General features: G+C 45.0%; 1 protein-coding gene across 1 annotated transcript in view; it reads right to left on the bottom strand.

The window, feature by feature from the left end:
- TMEM45A (transmembrane protein 45A) overlaps nucleotides 1-13,200 on the bottom strand; it is a 468,453-nt gene extending 455,253 nt beyond the window's left edge. The window contains exon 1 of the mRNA XM_069639307.1: nucleotides 12,853-13,200. The gene's annotated coding sequence lies outside the window, so the exon portion shown is untranslated. The remainder of the gene's footprint in view (nucleotides 1-12,852) is intronic.
- Between the last annotated feature and the right edge of the window lie 2,253 nt (nucleotides 13,201-15,453).

The following is a 15,453-nucleotide window of genomic DNA, read 5'->3' as shown; positions in this document are numbered from 1 at the left end:
AAAATGCGGATGATTATGAATTCTGTTTTTCAGGCGCCCCCCCACACACTTAAAGGACAGTGTTGGGGAAGTTGGACCGTTTAGGATTTTCATTTGTGGGACCAAGAGCACCTCTTTATTAAATACATTGTTGAAAGAGTGGTGACAATTGGGAATTTGGTTTTAAGATATGTTTTTGGGACAAGTATCTTTTGGGGTGAAAGGCCAGGTTTGGGGATGGTGACAATTTTAAATTTCGTTTTGGTGGCAAGTATATATTTTGTTCAAAACAAGTTTTGGTAGGAGTTCCATTGGGTATTTTGTTTTAGAAAAGGACACCCCTTTTCATTAGAGAAGTCCGGAGTGAACAGGAAAAACAAGGAACCTCAATTACTTTAAATTACTATCTTGTATCTTTCCGCTAGGAGAGAAGATGAAAGTTTTGAATTCTTCCAAGCTCTCCCCTGCATCAATCTATTTGGGAGTTCATTAAATTATTATACAGTCAAATATGCTCAGGGTCTAGACACTTTTATCGTCCACCCACTAATGGAAGAGAACCCACTAATGAAAGGGAATAAGTTAATTAAATAGATCCTCACACTGACATTTTGTTGGACAATCTACTTACTTTTGGAAATCTCTGGGCTTGGCACTCATGGAGAATGGGCAGGGCTTCACTCTTAAGGAAAACAGGATTCTGGCCAGCACTTCAGTCAATGGGATCCCACAACAATTCTCTCTCTATGGCTCCAGGGAAGTTTCACAGCCTCTCTGTTCTAATCTCCCCAGCAGTAGAAATCTCCGGCCCTCTTCCAATATTTCCACCCAAATGAAATTTCATCATTTCTCCTTTTGTGATTTTTGGCAGCTGTTCCCTTGGTAATTTTAGTAGCTCTCTCATCTTCGATAGTGCAAGACCTTTTTACTCTCCAAGCCCCTCCCATGGAAAGTGAACATTAGGCGGTGCTAACTTATGATCTCGCAACCAGGACTGGACATTTACATTTCTCTCCACCACCCAAGTCCAACCCCTATGTAAGGATTGATTCATGAGTCTAGAACAGACATATTGTAACTACCCTTTGAGAGTCACATTTTTTTCCATGTCCATTTTTAGCCAAAAAGCACCTACATGGCAACAGTTTGTAATTTACCATAGTTGTAATTTACAATAGATGGTCTGGGATCCTTATCATGCAACAGACAGTTTACCTGTGCCCTGTGATGCCATGAGGCCATGCTGCCATCTGGCACTTTGTTATGTTATCTGAAATCGACCCCAATTTTGATCTCAAAACCTTATATTTCTCAGTACGTTTCCCCATCCAGGGTTGGTTCTGTGTTCATCTGGCCCTGTAGTAAATACCTGGCGTACATTAGCTTCACATAGATTTCCCTTCCAGATAAGGAGCCAGGCAGGCCCAACAACAAGCAACAGGGTCTGTGCCAGACCTAAATGAGATTTACGTATGACCCATGGAAACAAAGTAGCCTTTTCAAATGTTGACTTTATTTTGAATGTGAAGCATATTATACATTTCAATACATTGTATCCTGCCACCACACACCAAGTCTTTTCCCTGATATATTTATTTTAGCAGTGGAACATTTTTTTTTATGTCTTGATTTAAAACTGCAAAAGGCACAATCAAGGCCATTTTAATTTCAGTATTTGAAAACCCTGCTTTTCATGCAGAAGGGTCTTTGATTTTCTCTTGCAAATGTGAATTAAAGGCTGCTTTTCAGTTAGACTTTCCCTTTGTAATGAAAGATAGGCCTTTTGATTTCCAATGCTTGGCCATTCACATATTCCTTTCATTATATCACAACTCTTCCTTGTGTTACTTGCAGAAACACACACAGTCTGTATTATTAGGCCCATTTTCAGTGTGAACATTTTTAAAGGCTGGCAGGCCTTTTCTCCTTTGGGCTTTTCAGTTATATTTGTTTCAGCTGTAATTAAACCCCAAAGAAAGACGGCATTGGATTCCTGGTTTACAGCAGATTTTGCGTATTGAGGCTGCAGGGTGAAGAAGATCTACTGAACACAGAACCCTCCATACTGCAAACCTCCCATTTGAAAGGAAACTATTCTGTTGCGGAAATGCAGCTTTCTCATTATTCTGCTATGAGCAAGAACATCACCAAACAAATCCTTAGTCATCCATCACATCATATTAAAGAATAAACATATTAAAGAATAAAGACTCATGTCTGTCTCCTGCCCTAATGACCTGCACTTCCCAAGTCCCTGGTGGACTTCTTGACTATGTGTTGCACTGTGCATTTAATAAATGTGATTTTAATGGATATTTCTTTATATAAAAAAATAATATTCTAGACCAGATTTGATTTATCTAATTTATTGTTCTTCACATCATGCTGTTATCTCACTTTGCACCACTCTACAGAGCTGGGCCTGGATTATTTGGCTACCACTGCCCACATGCGCACCAAGGCAGCTGGTCGCTATTGCTTCTCTATCTACAGTTTGCTTTCTTCGAGGAGTGACCCTGCCGGTCACCATCGACCTTTGAAACTAATACAATAACTGGCCCGACCGAGGTGATCCCAAAGATGTGGGAGTTTGCCGAGTCTGTCGATTGAAAAGTATGGAGTACATCAAAGTTCAAGAATGAAGGAGCAGTGACGCTGTGGGGGTCATTTTAAAAGATATGCTAATTGCATGAAGGGGACCACCCACACTTGCACGTCCGTGTGCATGCTCCCCTGCATGCCAATTACACTCACAAAGTAGAGTCTAATTGTGAAGAGTAAATTAAGGATAAATCACCTTTACTCTTCACATTTACTCTCTACTTTGTGAGAGAATAAAGTGCTGCCTACAAATTACACTTTGCAGGAAACATTTTATAATACATTCCAATGGTACCAGCCCGGTTTTTAGCAGGTGCTAAATCAAGGCATATTGCATTGGAATTCTTCGGTTGCAAGCTTAAACATCTCATGCAGATTCAAATCCGTGTGCTCCAAAAAGATGGAGAAAAGCAAAGTGGGGTTGCACACTCTTTTGCTCTCTCCCTCCACCCCCTCCAATGCCTCGGAAAAGCAGAAAGAGGAGATGTAACGCAAAATGAAAGAGGAGAGGTACTTTTACACTTTAACTTTGCGCACCACTCATTTCAAAATGACCGTGTGTGTCATGAGTTTTATTTAAATGCCTTATTAAGCCAAGGCATTGAAAGCAGGACTGATGGAAAAGTGGCAACAAATAGAGAACAGAAGCATTCCAGGCAATCATCATAGTATCACATTGTGATGTTATTCACACTCCTCACTTGTACAAAATAGTTTGCAAGATTTCAAAAAATTAAATTGGTTAAAGTTCCTCTTCAAACAAAGGAACATATTTCAAGTTTAAATACTTTTAGAAGTCTTGAATTTTGAAGTTGCTTTTGCTCCCACCTAAAACAATTCCCATTCTCACCCTAACAGAAAAGTAAGCCTCCAAGCTTCAAAGGTTTGCTTGAGCACATCGCACGCCCATCATTTACACAATCTTTGACTCATTTTAGTACTATTCTATTAAGTATTTTAAACTGCTCACAGGGGTCATGCTCTCATTCGCAGGTGTGCTACGCATTAGCCCATGATCTGATAAGCATTATACATGCTCGTTATACACTTACTCTACAAGCAGGCAAACTATCGCAAACTACATACCTACCTATTATCGCCAAGTGCCCCTCTACAAATCATTCATGTTCACTTAACCTTCCTCCCTCTTCATCTGCTCTTTCTTCCAATGCCCTTTTCCAATCGCTCGCAGACTAAGGTTGGATAACCCTGGCAAGGGCACAGTATGCCATTTTCCAGACAAGGCTCCGGGATGTTTTCTCCACTGATGTTTCCACTGGCATCCAGTGGCTGCAAGGATCAAGATCCCTCTGCATCGTCCACAAGGCTTTCTGGGGCTGGGGCTCGCACTACATCCAACTCTCTATACAAAATACCTTCCTTCTTGAGCCCTGCACTCTGCTACCTCCAACTCTCTGAGGGTTAGACACTTCTCAAGGCAGAGAGTGGGGGATAGAACTCTCTCCTCTGCGTGTGCCTCGCTGTGGAATGGCCTCCGTGCCCCTCTCAAACTTGAGCTGGACCACCTGAAGTTCTGGAAGCACTTCCTTTCCTCCTCTGCTTTCTCTCTCTCCCTCCCCTGCTGACCTACCTGTCTCCTGCGCCAAATGGTTCTCCCTCAGAGTCTCACTGGGCACCAGGCTCCTCCTTGATTAGTCTCCCCTGCACTGCTTCCAGGTTTACCGTGCAATTAGGGGATATAACTGTAATCCCTACAGTCCCCTGCCTCCTTGCACTTACCCAGAGATGTGCTGCCCTGGCTGCACTTACTCAGAGCATTGCTGGCCTGATTACACTTCCCCCTTACCTCGCCCTGGCACTCCCCCCTCTCCCTTCCCCCTGAACTTGCGTTGGAGCACTTGCACGATCTGAGTGACACAAGGCCTTGTAAGATCTTTTGTCTTGTCCTCCCTCTGTCTTCCCTCGCTTGTCTTATCATGCCTAGAAACACTTGTGTACAGGCGCGTTATAAATGACATATCATATCTGTTAGACCACTAAGATAGTGGCTGGAGCCGTATAAAAGATTCTTAACATGACATAACTATGATGATAATGGTGAACCCACATAAGCCAACAGCATGCAACCGGCACCTGCTGGAGAGCCACAGATCAGTGAAGCCTGCCAGCAGCCTTAACCGAAGCCCCAACCACACCAGAGTTTCGTGACAGCCCATGATTGTGTACCTCTAACTGCCATTTAGATTCCATGTATTCAAATGTAAATGTGTGAGTGGAATAATACATTCCAGGAGTTAACTTGGATCTTAATAGCCAGACTTGACCATCAACTTAAGTCACAGCGTGTGCTAAATACTTCAGTTTCAAATCCGAAAAAGTTTGCCTAAATAAAACATGATTGCTGGTCAGGCTAAGAGTACAATTAAAATCGGGATAAAAGTCCAAACCAATAGTGAGCGATAAAAGTAGAATTTCTTTTGAAAATTAACTCGATTATCGCGTTTTTACAGTAGGTTTGAAGTGAACCGAGATTAAATATTTTAACTTGTTACCACGAACCTTCTTCATTGGGGCGCAAATCTTCAATATCTCCCTTGTTATCAGGTTACTATGGAAATCTGTTGCGATGATTCGCTTTTCTCAATAACGCGAACCTGATAAGGGTATGGTTTGTATTTACTGTGTGACGGGCTGCCTCTTGCATGCACGTACACACGCTGCATTGTCAATAAAACTTGGTCATGACCCAGCAGGCATGGTCTCTTATCACTTAACTATTGTTTAGTAGTCCAAGGTGCAGCATTATCCTTCGCACACCCACACGCAACAGAGAAAGAGGAAGACTGCCCTTCTCTTCAGATGACTTCAGATATGCATACACGAAAGGAGCACAAGCTGAAGCCCAGCAGTGGCAACACCATAATGCCAGAGTGTTAACACAGCGAGGGTGGCATCTGTCAGACCTTGCACTGATCCGTTCTTGAAAAGGCGTGATACATAGCCGGGGCCGATTATTCTCCCCCAATTAATGGGCCTACCTCGCCCTCTCTCGTGTCGGACTGGGATAGAAAAGAGTGGCATGCACAAATACGCATCGATCAAGCCAGTAGTTCTAGCATTTTTTGTTTTACTTTGTTTTTATTAAGCATTTTAACAAATCAACAAACAGCAAGCACCAGATACCCTCTCCCCCCAATACAGCAATAAAAAACAACAGTAAAAAAGTACCCTAACAAGTAGCGCCCATCCCTCCCACACCTGTCCCTCCCACCCACATCCAACTTTGCCAGGAATAACCATACATGGGTATATAGCACAACAACACTGAACAGGACACAAAGAAGGAGCACAATTCAGCAACTAACATAGTGGGGTCAAAACAATCTCCAAGTTCTAGCATTTTTAATGTAGAGGGTAAAGTTCTAAAGCCTTCTCTGCAACACCGAACAAAGGCAAGTTACATTCATGAGGGAAGACATATTGGCTTTGCCAATTTGTCAAAGGTATAAAGGTTTTGGTTATGTTATCGTGTCTGCAAAACAACCCTGTATGTTGTAGGATTTGGTAGGGCCAACAAAAACGCAACCGCGAATTACCAATTCATAACGCACGGGTTCCTAATCGAGATTATAGTCAGAGCAAGTATATGTGAGGTCTCTGTCCTTAATAAACGCCACCCCTACAAACAGGATACAGAAATAAGTGCACAGAATAGCAGGGAATGTGATGCTGCAGAGCAAGTGTCCATATGGGCCACTCATTCCCGGTGATTGGAGTTCTATGCCAGCATGTAGAGCTGGTAGCGGTAGTGACAATAGTGCAAAGGGTGGAGACAGGAAACCTCGGAAAATCAAGGGAGACTTGACAAGTAATAACACTTATGAAAGAGAGACAATTATCTCTTCAGTCATTTTGAACAGGCTCAGGAGAAAATGGACAGTACTAGTAAGCAGGATTTACAGGAACTCGAGCCCAGGTGTCAAGGTGAGCAGGTCATCATTGTCGGCAGAATCCGGGTGGAATGACAGCTTTCCTAGCTGACCTTTGCTGAGCTCAGCCTTTGGGGATTCCATAAAGCTGCGAACTTATCACGATTGAGGAGTAACTGCAGGATGAAGTTGGAAACTACTAGAGTAGTCAATCATTAAAAGGCCAGTTGTCTGCATGGACAAAACAAACCATTTCTGACTTGCTAAATTGTGTTATGTTGTCTCATACAGCGCGCGCACCGTTACCACCACTGGGGCGGTCTCCAGGCGCTCACGTGGTCCTGCAAGAGTGTGAATTGTTACTCACCAATGGCTAATGGCAACAATTCTATGGCCTGAACACTTGTGTAACTTCGTTAGATAAGCACTACACCAAAGGCAGAATCCCACGCCTGTGCAGCTGCAGCGAAATGGTATTGGCGCATGAAAGTAAGTCTTAGTGATCCATGCTCCCAGGAACAGGTCGCTCCTAACAAAAAGAGCTGCCCATTGTCATCCTAACTAGGGGCGCAGAGCAAACAGCCAACAACTGCTGGGCTCTGGGCCTGAGAGCACTAGTTTCCAAAATGGATTGAATTAGTACCCACATGTGTTGAAGGTTTGCCGCGTTAGGGACTGCATCAACACTGCCAAACAGTAAGAAATGTCAAAGAGTACAGACTGTGTGTACATACAGAACGCTACGAGACAGAATGCTACAGGAAAAGTACACAAACTTCGCATTCGGTTTCACTACTCCAAAGCGCTGGCGGGCTACAGAGCTCCTGTGCAAAGCTTTAGCAGGCGCTCACCACGAAGAAGCAAGCAATAAGGCAAATGCAGACATGGGAACACATGGGCACAAAACAGGAAACAATGGGCATTACATTACCCTGATGAGCAGCTCATCGGGAGAGGATAATACTTTAGGTGCCCTTTGAAAGACTTTGCATGGGATCATGCTTCCTCTCACCCGCTCGCCCCCTTGTCTTGATGCGCCTTGAAACAGAATTCTGCGGTATAGTGCGCATTACAAATGACCAATAAAATTAAATTATGAAAAATAAATGCTACAGAGCAGGCAGTTGCACTAGGGGACAGGCAGGCTGTTCGACCACTAAATTGTCTGTTTGCGTTTCACTGCCAGTAGAATGATGCTTGTGTCCTACAACTTAGGCATCAAGTCCCTTTTAGCTATTTGAAAAGTGTCTCTGAAAAACAATACTGTTCTGCCCATCTGTTTGGACAACATTTTTATACAAAAGGTAAGCGCTTACCCCAGGGTGTGTCTCATGAACGTGTTGGTTGCTTGGGTCCCAAAAGGACCAGTGTGCATGGAGTTAAAAAAAAAACACTTTCACAGAGCCCCCTTGCAATTGAGGGGGGCGTCCATTGGGCATGAAACGAGCTAAGGCACATACAAAAACACAAGAACCTACCCCACGCCAACACCTACTGTGAGAATGCTATCTGGTGATGGTGGGATAGCCCAAGCTTTTTTTCAAACAAATGTATTAAGAAAACGATGCAGGTAATTCTGTTTCTGAAAGGGAAGTCTGCTAAGCAGACCCTCCTTATACTGCATGCCAAAATTGCACTGCATTCATGTGCTTTGCTGAGATAGTCTTCTGAAACACTGCAGAACCAGCTCTGCAGGCACAACACGGCAGGTTCAAAGGTCACATGTGCATTTGTGAGAGCTGCTGTAACACAAAGTTCCATCAGACAGAGGTGATCAAAACAGAATAGCTGTGTGCCCTAGTCATCATGGGGTCCTTGAAATGTGTAAATATAAGCCATGTCCGGTTATGACATGGGGCTACTGAAGTCACACAATCATGTAGCCAAGGCCTTTTAATATCATGCTAGTGATAGCTTGGCGAAACCGTGCCATATCCATGACAGGGCTGATGTGTATTAGCCATCTTGCTTGTCCGTCTCCACAACATCCATGTGGAACAATGCCTGGGAAGCTGCCCCTTTGACCCGCCTCACCCTCAAAAACCCTCCCCCAGAAGGGTCAAAATCTTCCTCCCATGGGATACAAACGCTCCCCAAGAGGTTGCCCGGAAACCGACGCTTCAGAAGCAGTCCTGGCATAACAAAGGCACAGTCCCACTAGGATGCTAATCACTTAAGTCACTTTGAAATTAGCAGACATGGGACGGGGCAGAGTTAGAGTAGCCAGAGGAGAGAGGTAGGCTGAGAGAAAGGGGTTCCACCATCTTGGTTTCTGCCAGGGCTCTTTAGAACTTTGACTTCCCTCTCACTTCCTGCAGACAAAGGACTGTGGGTATGATGTCAGAAAGCAAAGGACACTTGTTACAGCATCTGGATTAGTCCCCTCACAACAGATTTGCTTGAGACCAATGCAATGTAGCAGTTTACCATTATAAGGAGAGGAAACACTCTCCTTAGTTGTTGCAACTTTGGGCAAGAGGACAAGAAGGATTGGCTGGAACGCTGTTGGGAATGCAGTCTATTCCAGAGTACTCGGCCAGAGGGGTGAAGACAGAGTTCCAAGGCAGAGGAAAGCTCTGCTCCCTAACCATCATCAGGGATTAGTGGGATGACCAAGACCCCTCTGCTGGTTGTAATCTGGAACTTGCTTACTGGAGGTGAAGGACCGCCTGAAGATGCAAGGCAAATTCCTGGACTGTAGGTTCAGAACCAAGGACTCACTTTGTCCTCGGAGATCCCGGATTGGGGGTCCCAGCAACCCAGAAGTCCATAAGCAGCTGGAAACCTGCTTTACTAAGTCGAGACATCTTCATGCTGGTCATTCATGCTCAACTCACTTCTAACTTGTAAAGGACCTGCAATGCTGCTTTTTGGCATACCATTTTTTTCTAATAGTTGACCTCCTATTCGAGCCATCTGGATGCCAGCTTGACCCATTGCAAAAAATCCCAACTATCAACCTGATTGCTGACTTAACTGTGGAAGCAAATGACTCAAACACCATCTCGATCTGCTGGAAGCCTCCGGCTTGGCATGTCGAATGCCTACTCCACTCTACTGAAGCATCGAGTCACCACTGATCCAACTGCCAAACTGAATTAAACAATCGACTCAAACATCTTGAATGCAGACTATATCCACTGGGAGACCGTGCACCAAACCGAATAAAGTTCCTATTTTGATAGGACTTTACCACAGTACTACTGTTTGTGTTGAGCTCGACAAGAGACCAGGGCGCAAGCCCTTGGAGAAGGCTGCACACTGGGTGACAACTAAAGATGCTGTTTTTTGGCCACTAATGGTCCTTCCTCAGGGCGAGATAAGGAACAAATATGACAATCAGACAAGGATGACAAGAATAAGGTGAAAAATAGAAACTTAATGATAAAGATATCAAGCTAGCTGGTCTGTATTAGTAGAATGACCCAGAAGTGCCAAAACAGGGGGGAAAGTGCTTAAAACAGGAAGCGTACCTGAGCCTAGTAGTAGACTACTGAAGGGAACGTCTATCAGAATAATCGGATGTCAATATAAAAAAAAATATGTGCAAAGGATTTAAGGTATGCCACTAACATGTAACCTATGAGCCCACCCTGGGCTCAAGTAGGAAATTGAATGCCTACTGTTTTACCTCTGAACGAAACTGGGAGCGTAGCAATAGAGTATCCGTGCACGAACTGTCAGGAAGCCACTAAAGTAGGTGTTGAGTTCAAACTGAAAATAAAGAGCTGGACATGAGCATCATAACGAGAAGGAGGAGCAGAATATTCGTCACATGGGCACGATGACGTCACACCTGTCGGAAAAAACAATGTTAAAGCTAACAGGGGGAAAAAAGGGGGGATAGTGGGGGGGGTTGGGTGAGGGAGAAGCAGGGGGAAAGGATTCAAGGGTGGTACTGTACCAATGTAGGTACCAACGTGCAAGCAAAAGTAACTACAAAGGGAAAATCTGTCTAAGAAACGTGTCATACTTAGTATAACACAAGAGTAATTATTGGGGAAATAAAACAATACTTGGCTACTTTTTTTGCAGCCTTTTTTTTTTAAATAATCCCTATTCCCGCTAGCTACACAGTGGATTGTAAATGCCCACTCCCCTTCCCTGGTCTTTCCCTTGATGCCCAAGGGGAAAGGTCTTTCCATGTTGTTATTGTTTAAAGGACATGTGTTTCCCAATGCAAAAGATATGCTAAACAGTTTCAAATGATGTTAGATTACTTGGGGTGTCCTTAGTTCTATCTTATGAAAAGGGGGCTTCCTTAAGTTGAAGTGGTATACTTCCAATACCCTTGCGAGGTATTATCTAGGGTCTTCCATTTCCAAGCGTTACTCAGAAGTGTTTTCTTGCTATCAGGCTTGCCCCAAATTCAAAATACATTTTCAGTTAAGTTAAATCATGTACAATGTGCCTTTATTCATGCCTGTGGCGAGTATGCCTGTAGCTCGCCCCATTCAGGTAGGTGGTAGAGTCAATTACATCCCAGGGAAATGTAGTCTATGATGTAATGTCCTGGCAATCCCGGGATATTACAGGCGGCAGAGGAACAGTACATTCCCATTCCAATGAGTCCCTTAGGACTCCATGGGAATGGGAACACTGAAGTACCGGCACCATTAGTAACTGTGCCGGTGCTTCAGTGAAAAATCAGCGAACATTCTGCTTGAAGGGACCTGAACTAGTGGCAGGTCGGGCCTGCCGGTAGTTCACAGCCCCTACCGGCAGACTCGGAGCGAACTGGTCCGGGAAAGGTGCTGCTAACCGTTGCTACCGGCACTTTTTTCCAGACCGGGTCACTTCTAATGAGGGCCAAAATACCAACAAGATAAAAAAAAGGCATCCCTGCACTTTAGGCTATCTTATGCTCTTGGTCCAGAAATAATATTATTTGGGCTTGCTTGGCACCTTATCTGTTGTCCTCTTTGGTCTCAGCTCCTGTCCTGCAGCACCTCAACACGTTCTTTCAAGATTCAGTGTCTATGCCAAACTGGGGATTGTGCCTCCCATGGCGGGGGGACATGTCCTAAAGAGCTGTTGCACTTATTTTAGTCCCATCAAAAGGATAACTCACAAGTTCCTTCCCTGGCAGTGATGGTCACAATCTGTGAGCACTGAGCACCATCAACTGCAGCTGCACCAGGCTGGCCATGCCAGTCCTCTCCTACCTGGCGGGAGTATGAGGAGCTCATGAGTACCAGGGCAAGAGCTGACAAAAGAGGGTAAGGAGATGCAGGAGCTCTGTGGCAGCGGATGGGTGCTCACCAGCAAGACCACTGCCATGAAACGTACACATGAAACACATACAGAAAGATGACCTGCACAAGGCTAAGGCGTAGATGTCCCATCCCCTGTGAAGTACTCACAATTTGTTGGCCAGTGGCGGCTTAGCCCAAAAGTCAGCCAACACTAGGAACAGTCATTAAAATACCAACTTCCACTATCAAGGGTAACGTTGGAAGATATGGTGTTTGCACTGTGTCCCCAAAAACATGTGTATGTAATAAAGGGAAGTGCAGTTCACGTGGAGTTTTGAAGGATAAGGAAAAGCGACATGGCTGACTTCAAATAAGACCACAGGCGTCAACTCCTGGCAAGGACTGTAATTCACTTTTTCTCTTCCCCTCTCAACACACACACACACACATACACACACCCACACACGCACACACACACACATACAATGAATCCCAGTGACTGGCTCGGTTGGGGGTGGGCGGGAGGCGTGGGGGGGGTTGAGATCTCTTGTGTTCTGCCAGAACACACAGATGTTGGCAAGTGTGACACGTATCCCGCTTGCCCAGCGTCGGAGTAGGTACATATTTTGGGAAGTGAACTAGAATTGAAAGAGACGGTCAGTATATGTTAATTTCCTCTCTTTCTGTCTCGTCGTTTTTCTAATTAGAATTATACCGTTGCACGCCTATACACAACGCATTATTTTTCAAAAACACCCACTACGCTGCATCCCTGCAAGGGGAGAGAGTCCCCATCTGAAAGAGGGAGCTACTTTTCCTGTATGCGCGAGGTGTTCCCCGTGTGCTAACAAGCTGTGTTTGCTCTTCTCCGCTCCCTCAAGCCATCATCTGCTACGTGACTCGCGTCACCCCCTCTGCCTAATTCTGGCAGGACGGGGGCTAAGCACTCTGGATTGGTCCTCTTTGAGAAAAGCAGCGCGAGTACGGGTGACCACAGAAACTCACTTTAACTTCTGGACATCTTTTTAATTATCTCGAGCCTCAAAGACGTTAACCACTTATTAAACGAGTTTGCTATCTTAGATGAAAGATACATGCCATTTGCCCACACACCGTTTAATGCTAGCATATAAAGTGTGCATTGTCACAAGCTTTCAGAAACACACAAGTAAAGTAACTCCTCTTACCTAACCTGGTCTGCTTCTTGATTTGGTGTTGTCCTTGCTCAGGGGAAGAATCTATTTGTGAAGGAAAAATATGTTGTCCAAGCCACGCCTCTTCCTCGAAAGGAACCAATGGCAGAGCGAGCAACTGAATACATTACATGTTCATGGCAACAAACAGATTGTGCGCTGCTGGGTTGGACCTTGTGAGGAGACATCGATGGGTGCCTCGTCGCCAGGACTGTGCTTCGAAGGGGCGCACGTTCTTCACTAGGCAACAGAGGGAACGGTAGCGGAGCAAGGGGCGGCTGCGAAGTCCGTCTCAGTAGAGCAGGCACTGCCACCTCACTCACAACATCCCTGCCGCTCCCTGTAGTGCCCGGCTTCACGGTCCGCAGGCACGGAGCCAGAGGGACACGTGGAGACCGGTGTTGTATGGTATCCTGCATCCCCATGGTAGCTTGTGGGAGCAGTGTTCGGCAATCTTCGGAGCCACGCTCACTTGGATGCCCCGGCCACCCACAGATGGCTACAGCCATACAAACAGCGTACACTTGAAACATGAGAAAATACAGCGGCATAGCCCGCCCTCCAACAGCTCCGTTCCTGGGATTGGCCAGTGATAACTTTGTAGCTCAGCCCCTGCCCATTCCTGTCATCTGTGGGGAAGCAGACTATCATAAAAAGTACAGGCACTGAACGAAATGTTAGCTGCTAACAGTTCAAAGGATCAGAAACATGGGACGCATTTTGTTTCTTCACAGTGTCACTTGTCACAGCCCCTCCGAGACACACAGTCTGCGTAATAAACCCAGCAACACGTTTATTTTTGTTTTTTCATTGGCAGCCGAGGCTTGCTTATTCACAATGGTGACTTTCCAACTGAAAGACCAAAAGTCACCTTGCAAATCTATTACAGTTAAAGTGAGCAACACAATAAAGCACCCTTTTAAAATGTGTTCACACCCATAACGTCTAATAGCTTGATATCCTAAAACGTAAAGTGTGCTTTCATGTCCTCAGTTGAATGTTCTTAAAACCATGCATAACACCACACTGGAGGTTTGTGACAAATCTCCAAACCAAAGTGAGTTTTTTAGCCTCTTTTATTGTGTGTCTTAAAGCGCTGAAAATAAAGTGAGTACATAGATATTTTGCCCTTTGCATCTGATAGTTTTCCATTCGGGATGTGGAAAATAAAGGTACACTTTCATTATTTTCGCTCAACATGCTGCTATAATTATTTAGATGTTGTCATGATGCTTTACTATGCAATTTGTGGATTTTGCAATTAAACTCTATAGGACAGTATTATTGTAGGTCTTGACACCCAAAATTGTAATATTTGTTCCAAGTAAAGCGTGGAAGAAGATGCCCGTGCCCAAATTGCAGAGTGGGTTAAAATCCCTGCTTTGCTTTTTAGCGTAAGTGTGTGATCCTGGGCAAATAATGTAATCTCACAATGGGCCTCATTACAAGTGCAGCGGTAACCCTGCCGGTGCAACTGGCGGTTTGCCGCCGGACATGCAATATTTAGTGGCACCTGGCTTGTCAGAAACAACGTGGGATTACAACCCCAGTGTTCCGGGAAGTCAGGCGCCGGTCAATTATAAATCCCCATTTATGGGAATGGGGATGACGGAAGCACCGGCACATTTAATAACGGTGCCGGTGCTTCTGTAAAAGTCTGTGGATGGGCGTCATTCCGCCCGCCAGGTCTGACTCTAGCGGGCGGGATGGCACCAGCCCTCAGACTCATAGTGTGCCGGTCCGGTAAAAACGGTGCCGGTAGGCTCACCAGCACCGTTGTTACTGGACCTGCACACTCATAATGAGGCTCACTGACTTGAAATGAAAAAATTGGAGTGCTCATAAGTGATTACGTTTACACCCTTTACAATAGAACAGTTTTAATAAGTGTAGGGAAACATTATTGTACCCTGATGCTCCTCTGCTAGTGGCTCCAATATGCTCACATAGAATTGCATTATTGCTGCACTGGCCCTCCGCCAGTCATGTATAACTTGATTTGACAGGCAGACAGTCTCACCATCCAGTCAGTGCACCAGAGATTCTGGTACAGGGGACTAACTGTGGTAGAACCAACATTACATTTTCTCCCCTGTTGCTCCCAGCCACTGAAGTTGTTTGGGCCGTCGAGAGTACTGCCCCGCACTCTACGTCTTGTTATGCTATGATATTGAGCCTCTAAGAGTTGGACGAGACATTGGCAGCAAAGGTACATGTGTATTTATAAACCAGTTATGAATTTATCGTTTTATGTTAACAGGACTGTACTGCTGTATAGCCCTGGTGTGTAGCTGCTAGGTTCTTCCCAGCCATGTTTGCTGTATTCTTTGCTAGTAAGCAAGAAGGACAGCACATTAGCCGAGAATCGGGGACGGCGGCAGGGCCTTTCAACTCTTTCAAATGAAAGGGGCCTCGAGCCTCAGTGGACCCCCAGCAACAGCCCCCATATTGCCACTTAGCAGTGTAATAACACAGCAATGTATTCCTTTATATACTGCTCACTTTCTGCGTCTTACAGTGTGTACTTTTCAGTGCTCACCTTACAAGTTGCTGCTGGAGCCCCATTGAGGAAAACAGAAATATTATCACCTACTT

The sequence above is a fragment of the Ambystoma mexicanum genome, chromosome 7q (genome assembly GCF_040938575.1).
Source record: "Ambystoma mexicanum isolate Mex_15411 chromosome 7q, UKY_AmexF1_1, whole genome shotgun sequence".
In the NCBI taxonomy this organism is placed as follows: domain Eukaryota; kingdom Metazoa; phylum Chordata; class Amphibia; order Caudata; family Ambystomatidae; genus Ambystoma; species Ambystoma mexicanum.
This window is presented reverse-complemented; position numbering and strand designations above follow the sequence as displayed.